At 60.1% G+C, this 7,110-nt stretch overlaps 1 protein-coding gene across 24 annotated transcripts in view; it reads left to right on the top strand.

Annotated features, from left to right (window-relative positions):
- Nucleotides 1-284: 284 nt before the first annotated feature.
- Nucleotides 285-7,110, top strand: part of PDLIM7 (PDZ and LIM domain 7) — a 28,069-nt gene continuing 21,243 nt past the window's right edge. For 20 of the 24 annotated variants that reach the window (XM_043491479.1, XM_043491474.1, XM_043491480.1 and 17 more), the window contains exon 1: nucleotides 4,865-4,968. The gene's annotated coding sequence lies outside the window, so the exon portion shown is untranslated. Of the gene's footprint in view, nucleotides 317-4,864; nucleotides 4,969-7,110 lie in introns of those variants that run through there. The other 4 variants (XM_038413187.2, XM_038413181.2, XM_038413180.2 and 1 more) reach the window with 2 other exon arrangements.

The raw sequence follows: 7,110 nt of genomic DNA, 5'->3' as shown, positions 1-7,110 counted from the left end.
CACTGCTTGCAGTGTCAGGTTGCCATAGGCTGGGGTCTGCTCTGAAGTGGCTCTCTGGGGTGATGCAGGGGCTCCCCTGTCTGCTCTGTGGATGGGGGCTTGCTGTGGGTTCTCCTGGGGCCTGGCTTCTAGAAGAGGTTGCTGGCCACAGCAGGGTTGGCACCGACACGGACTAGTGCAGCTTCTTCCTGACATGCTCTGTGGCTCACAAAGGGCCTCTCGCTGCACTCTGGATCTCATCAGGGCCGGGGCACGGCCAGGGGACAGCCCAGGCGGGTCCGGTGTCTGGGGCAGGGCCTGGTGCTGTGCCCAGGGGGTAGGCATTTCCTCTCCGCCCTCGGGGATTAGCTAGCAAGGGGAGCTGCTCAGCAAAAGGGGGTTTCCTGGGGGACGGCGGATTCGTTGAACACCAAATACTTAGTGGCAACATATCAGGTTTGTTGAACTCCCTGTGACCCACAGACCGGACTCCAACAGTGGATCCTCATGCCCCGGCTCCTGGAGGGCTGCAGGGCCAGGAAGCCTGGTCGTCCAGGGTCTGCAGCTCCTGGGCCAACCCTGGGGTTGGGCACAATGGGGCTTCCTGCTCCCCCCAGAATGGAAATTCTGACTCCTGACCAGCTGACCCCCCTTTGGTGCTGCCTGGCCCCTCGCCCAGCCGGGCCGTGGCTCTGGGCAGGGCCGGACATATGCCTTCCTGCCCTAGGGTTGCCAACTTTCTACTCACACAAAACTGAACACTTTTGCCCCGTCCCTTCTCTGAGGCCCTGCCCCCACTCACTCTATTCCCCCCTCCTTGTCACTTGCTCTCCCCCACCACACACTGATTTTCACTGGGCTGGCTCAGGGGGCTGGGGTGGGGGAGAGCTCCAGCTGGGCATGCAGGTTTTGGGGTTGGGCCAGAAATGAGGGGTTCAGGATGCAGGAGGGGGCTGGGGCAGGGGGATGGGGAGCAGGGGCGTTGAGGGCTCAGGCTGGGGGTGCGGGCTTTGATGTGAAGCTGGGGATGAGGGTTTGGGAGTGCAGGAGGCGGCTCCAGGCTGGGGAAGGGGGTTGGAGCATGGTGGCGGGGGGCTCAGGAGTGCAGGTTTCAGGCGGTGCCTATGTCAAGCAGCTCCCAGAAGCAGCGGCATGTTCCCCTGTCCAGCTCCTACATGGCAGAGCGGCCAGGTGGCTCTGCTACAAGCTTCCCCATCCACAGGTGCCGCTCCCGCAGCTCCCATTGGCCGCAGTTCCCGGCCAATGGAAGCTGCATGGTGGTGCTTGGGGCAGGAGCAGCATGCAGAGCCCCCTGGCTGTCCCTACATGTAGGAGCTGGAGGGAAGACATGCTGGCTGCTTCCCCGGAGCCGCACGGCGCGGAGGCTAGCAGGGAGCATGCCAGCCCACTGCGCAGCACCGGCAACCAGACAGTCACTGACCGGAGCTGCCAAGATCCCTTTTCGACTGTGTGTTTTGCTTGAAAACCAGACACCTGGTCGCCCTTCCTCTCACTGCCAAATAATGGGGTGGGGCCCCTGGGCTTTGGGAGCCCTCAGGGAGTGACAGGTGCACTGAGGGGCCATGCCCCAGATCTCTGCCCCCCACATCTGGTGCAGGGGTGTCAGCGGCTGGGAGGCAGGAGCTCTGCAGTTGGCCCTGCTGCACGGGAAGCTGCTAAAGGCAGCAGGTTCTGACAGCTCAGTTGCACCAAGGGAACAGGCCTAGGCGCCAGCAGCAAATGCTCCTTCCCCAGCGGCCCCGGCAAAGCCCCCTGCTCCCCACAGCTTGTTGGGTTCTTGTTCTCTGGCAGCTCCTAGGGGCAGCCTGGCTGGGCTCTGGTTCCAGGGCTTCCTTCGCGGGGGCTCCTGGGGCTGTTCCAATGCAGCACGCAGCCTCTGGGCAGGCAGGGGTTGGGCACATGGTACAATCCCCCTCTCCTCAGCAGGGGCGCAGGAGCCCAGCCAAGGATATGGGGGACTCTGTCCACTCAGAGCGGGCCCAACGCTGAGGTCTGAAACATCAGTCCCCAAGGAGCTGCCCCAGGACACCAGGTGGTGAACAGGAGGAGAGGGCTGGGTCTGGGTCGCAGAAAGAAGCCCACACGATCACTCAGAACAGGCATGTGCACAGCTGGGGCCTTCCCTAGGCTGCTGCTGTGATTGTGGCTCATCAGGTGGGCCCTAGGATGAGCTGAGGGGCTAATGGGCAGAGGGTGCTGGCTTGGCTGCCTGGGGCCGCAGGAGAGCACTGGCTTGTGTAAGGATGTTGGATTCAAAAAGGTGAGAGCAGCTTTTCAGATTAGGCTGTGGAGTTCCTGGGTGCCTGTGCAAGCACTGTGATCCCTCATGTGCAACAGGCAGCGCGTGCAGGCAACCTTCAGCCATGCGGCTGGCACAACTGTGCAGCAAGTCCACCGCATGCCTCTCAACACCTTGGCTCCATGTTTCCCTCCTCTGCCTTGGAGCCAACACGCAGCACTACCAGTGAGGTCCTGCTCCTGGCCCCGGGTTACGAGAGCAGGCGTCGTCTTTCCCAGCGTGGGACCACAGCCCCCATTAGATCGGAGTGACCTCTGGCTTTAAATGGAGGCCAGAGATTAGCATGAACAACAGGGCCAGAGCATGGAACCAAAGAGAGTGAAATCAGGAGACAGACGAGTTCTGGGGCTAAGCTTGGAGCGACCCTTGGAATGCCAACATGCTCCAAGGTGAGCACTGGGCTAAAGTAACAGACACCAACCCTGGGTAACTGGGCCCCGGGGCAGCAAACTTTTGGCTGTCTAGGAAACTCCTTCAGCAGGGCTGGCCTAAGGGCTGGTAAATGGTGCCAACGTCACCGGCTTGTTACAGGGTATCAAAGAGTAAATTGGGAAAAAAGGTCGCTTCTGAGACCAGACCAACCAACTCCCTGGCATTAGCCCTTTTGTAAGGAGCTTCATCAAATGCTTAGCAATGTTTTGTTACTGATGGGTTGTTACTGATCGCTTGGCACTGAGGCTTTGAGGCATGTGTATAAATACCAATTATCTTTGGATTTACACCACAAATGTACGTCATGGTAATGCCCTGCCTGACAATCATGCCAACACCTGGCCCTTTGGGCACTGTAAGTGCCAGTGTAGAGCCCTTGCTCAGGAGCAGATGGTTATTTACAGATTCACATTTTTGGTTGATCACCTTTAGGCTTAAGAAATGCAAAAGGTTTGAGGGGAAAGGGTGATGCCTCGTGGGGTGGGGGTTAACAACACGAATTAGACTAGTTATTAGCAGTGAGTAGAGGGGTCTGCACAAAGTGGAGGGGAGGTCTCTCCCCAGCTTTGGTCAAACACTCAGTGCTCGCCATGCACCCCCAGAGACATGGCTCCAGGGTGGATTTCGTCCTTCCTTTGCTTTTGCTGGACCTGCTACTTCTTGTAACCCCCTCCCCCTTTGAAACACTGGTTATTATGGTGCCAGATGGTGTAAGAGGGAGCCTGAGGCCAGTGCTGGGAGGTGACTGGGCAGCGTTAATTGGAAAATGAAAACTTAGTTTTGGAAGAAACTTTGAAATTTCCGAGTTGCTCCATTCTGAAAAGTTTGAAATGAAGCGACTCTTTGACACGATGGGTGAATTATTTATATTACATGTAGTGAAATATTTTGCCTTCAGATAGTGTTTTCCAGTAAATGAAAAATATGTCATGTTTTGATAAATGTGTCTTTTTTTTCTTTGCAAAATTGAAAAATATCAACGATTTTTGGCAAAAACACATGCTTTTGAGAAATGGCCATTTTCCCAAGAGAATGTCTTCTTTGCAAATTCTGCCCAGCTCTAGAAGGGAGTGAAAGGAAGGGGCAGTGCAGAGAGCTTCAGGCACAAGAAGAGAGAGGCTGTTCCAGGAGGAACAGGTTTAATGGGCAGCAGGTTTTAAACAAATAAAAGGAAGTTCTTCTTCACTCAGCGCACAGTCAACCTGTGGAACTCCTTGCCTGAGGAGGTTGTGAAGGCCAGGACAATAACAGGGTTTAAAAGAGAACTGTATAAATTCATGGAGGTTAAGTCCATTAATGGCTATGAGCCAGGATGGGTAAGGAATGGTGTCCCTCGCCTCTGTTTGTCAGCGGGTGGAGATGGATGCCAGGAGAGAGATCACTTGATCATTACCTATTAAGTTCACTCCCTCCGGGGCACCTGACGTTGGCCACTGTCGGCAGACAGGATACTGGGCTGCATGGACTTTTGGCCTGACCCAGTATGGCCGTTCTTATGAGGGAAAGGAGGGGCACAGAATGTGGGGCTCAAGAGGGGCACAGGGAGAAGAACTGCGATTTGGGGCAGAACTGTTTAGGGCTTGAAGCTGAATCTTGCACTGGATGTGGGAAAAGGGGGGTGATAAACTGGCAAGGAAGGTGCAGCAGTCAAGGGGAGCGCTGTCCCTGCTGCCAGAGCTCAGGGGGAGGGGCTGGCGTGAGCCAGGAGGGGTGCCCAGCCGGGCCCCACCAGCTTATGCGCCGTGCACGGGGGAAAGCCCCCCTGCCGCATTAACTGCCCCGCCCTTAAATCTGTGATGTGAGAAAGTGCCTGAGTTTGTAGGGAGCCTGGCTCTGCGGCCTCCTAGGCATTAAGTCTGGAGCCCAAGGAGGGTAGGGCCGGGTGCAGGAGGGAGGGGCTGGGCGGCAAGTTAGGGGCCGGGCTAGGGCAGGAGGGCGGGGCCTGTTGGCCGTGCAGGCCCCTCCCCCGGGGGAGCCTGTCCCCGCCCCGCGGCGCTGCCCGCGGGAGACGCGTTGTCCCTGCAGAGCCCAGGTCTGGACACCAGGGGGAGCCCAGCGGCGGAAGGCTGAGTAGCCCCGCGCAGGCGCAAAAGGCGGTGCGTGAGTGTGTGCGGAGGCTGCGCTGATTGGCTGACGGGGCGGGCTCGCCCCGCCCCCTCGAGGTATACAAGAAACTGGGCGCGGCGGGGTCTTGGCCAGAGTGAGTCTGCCCCGCCCGGAGCCGGCGGCGCGAGCAGGTGAGGGGGGGCCCGGCTCGGCTCGGCTCGGCTCGGCCCGGCCCGGCCCGGCCCGGCCCGGCGGGCTGCGCGGGGGGCGGCTGTTCAGGCCCCGGGTTCCCTCCTTTTAAGGCTCTTCTTCGCTCGCCCGCTCCCTGAGCGCTGCAGGCGGGGACAGGCGCGTCTCGGCCCGGGCTGGGAAGGCGCCGAGCGAGCAGCCCGCGTGTCTGCGGGGCTCCGCTGGGCCTGCGGCCGTTCCTGCGGGTCCGCGCTTGGGCCCCGCGTCTCTCGGGGCCCCCGCTGCCGCGCTGGGCGGGGCTGGCTCTGCTGCGCGGCCGCCGCCCCGCGGTTCCCCGTGCCGGCCCCTCTTCCGCCAGCCCGGCGGTGCCTGGAGGAGCCAGTCGCCAGGCCCAGCCCTCGCCTCCCTGGGAGGTTCTGAGGCGCCACCTGCGCCGGCCCTGTTCCGGGCCCTTGTCTCTGCCGGCCTCCGCCTCCGCTGGTAGCTGCAGCGGCTCTCCAGGATCCTTCTTCCTGCTGCTTGGAGGAAGGAGCCTTTGATTCTTTCCACGGGCTGTACGGCTCTTGCCCCGACTGTGCCCCTCCGGATTTCTGGCTGCTGCCTGCCCGCCCCAGTGGCATCTGAACGCACTCGTGCCCGTTCCCCAGCCTGCCTGACCCAGTGAACCGAATGCCACGGGAGTCTGGCAGGAAGCCACAACGGAGACCTGGTGGTAGAGGGCAGTGGGTAGCTCTGTCTGCGTGGGGGTGCCGCTTTTGCTGGCAGTGCGAGGGGTGTTGGCTTCAGAACGGGGCTGGGGGGCTGGGAATGGCTGCGCAGCTCTTCCAGTGCGGCAGGGACATCCCCACCCCACCCCATCGCATCCTCCACACCGAGATCCCAGCGCACAGAGCCAAGACTCCTGCTGCAGCCTGTGGCAAAGGGCCCTGCTCAGGCATGTTGTCCTGTGGGCTCAACCCGGCAAGTGGGGAGGGCTCAGGCTCCCCACCTCTTCCTTGCCCAGCACATTCCTCTCCCAGTCCCATGGAGATGGGTTTTAAGCTGCAGCTGAACTCCTTGGAGGGGAAGGAAGTGGGGTCTGCTGGCAAGGGGGTCTCTGGGGGTGGTGGGCTCTGGAGTGGGGGGAGCAGATTGGGTCTGAGCACAGGTGGTTGCTGTTTTGCCCCAAGGCAGCTCCTGTGGGGGGTGAGGGATCCCAGCCCAGAGCTGGTTTTGTCTGCTTGCTTTATTGGCCAGCACAGGGAATGTCTGACATGAAGCAATCGCTCTGGAGTATCCCTCCCAGCCCAGATGAGCAGCCAGAGAAACATGCCGGTGTCATCTTACATGCCTTATATAGCCTGCAAGCTGCTGGGGAGAGCTTGGGGGAGGGTGGCTGGATCTTGCCCATCACCTACCCATGGGGTCAGTGGGGGTATGGAGCTAGATTTGGGGGCCAAGTTGCCGTCCCTTGGTGCTGGCCTCTCCCTGGGTTGGGAGGGAGAGGAGAGGCCAGAGGCCTTGCTCCAGCTCGTGCCAGGTGAGGTTGGTGGTGACTCCTGGAATTGAGCAGGGTTGGGGCTGGTCCCAGCCCCCTGGCTGGCAGCTGTGTAGGGACAGGCTGTCCTGCAGGCATTCTCTTCCCTGTGCACACTGGCAGATGGGATTGCTCTTCTCACCTGGGTGAAGTCTGTCTCCCCTGTGATCTGCCTGACCTCAGCATTGGGGCTAGTGGGTGTCAAGCAGGCTCCCTGGCAGTGCTTACTTAACCAACAAAAAGGTTTCCAAACCCTGTTGTCACTGCCAGTGTCCCGAGTAACTTGGGGCTTGGTGAGTACCATGGGCACCTGGCTGCAGGGGCAGTGGCTTTGTAGCTGTGTGCTTGCTGCAGGGATGTGCGTGGCTGGATATACAACCTGCTCAGTGCCTGTGAGTGATGGGGGGGGGGGGGGCCCTCTGACTCTGAGCCAAATGCTGAGGGAGGGTTGGATCTTCTCCCTGTGATGACTTGACCTAGCTTGGGATCTCCTCTAGCAGTGTCACTGGGGAATCTCCCCCATGCTCCCCAGGAGTAGCCATGGAGGCAGTGTGTCTTAGATAGTTGGGACTGGCCCCCAGAGGCGGGACTGGCCCCAGGAGAGCGCCCTGGCCCCCTTCTCTGCTCT

Source organism: Dermochelys coriacea, chromosome 8 (genome assembly GCF_009764565.3).
Source record: "Dermochelys coriacea isolate rDerCor1 chromosome 8, rDerCor1.pri.v4, whole genome shotgun sequence".
NCBI lineage: Eukaryota > Metazoa > Chordata > Testudines > Dermochelyidae > Dermochelys > Dermochelys coriacea.
This window is presented reverse-complemented; position numbering and strand designations above follow the sequence as displayed.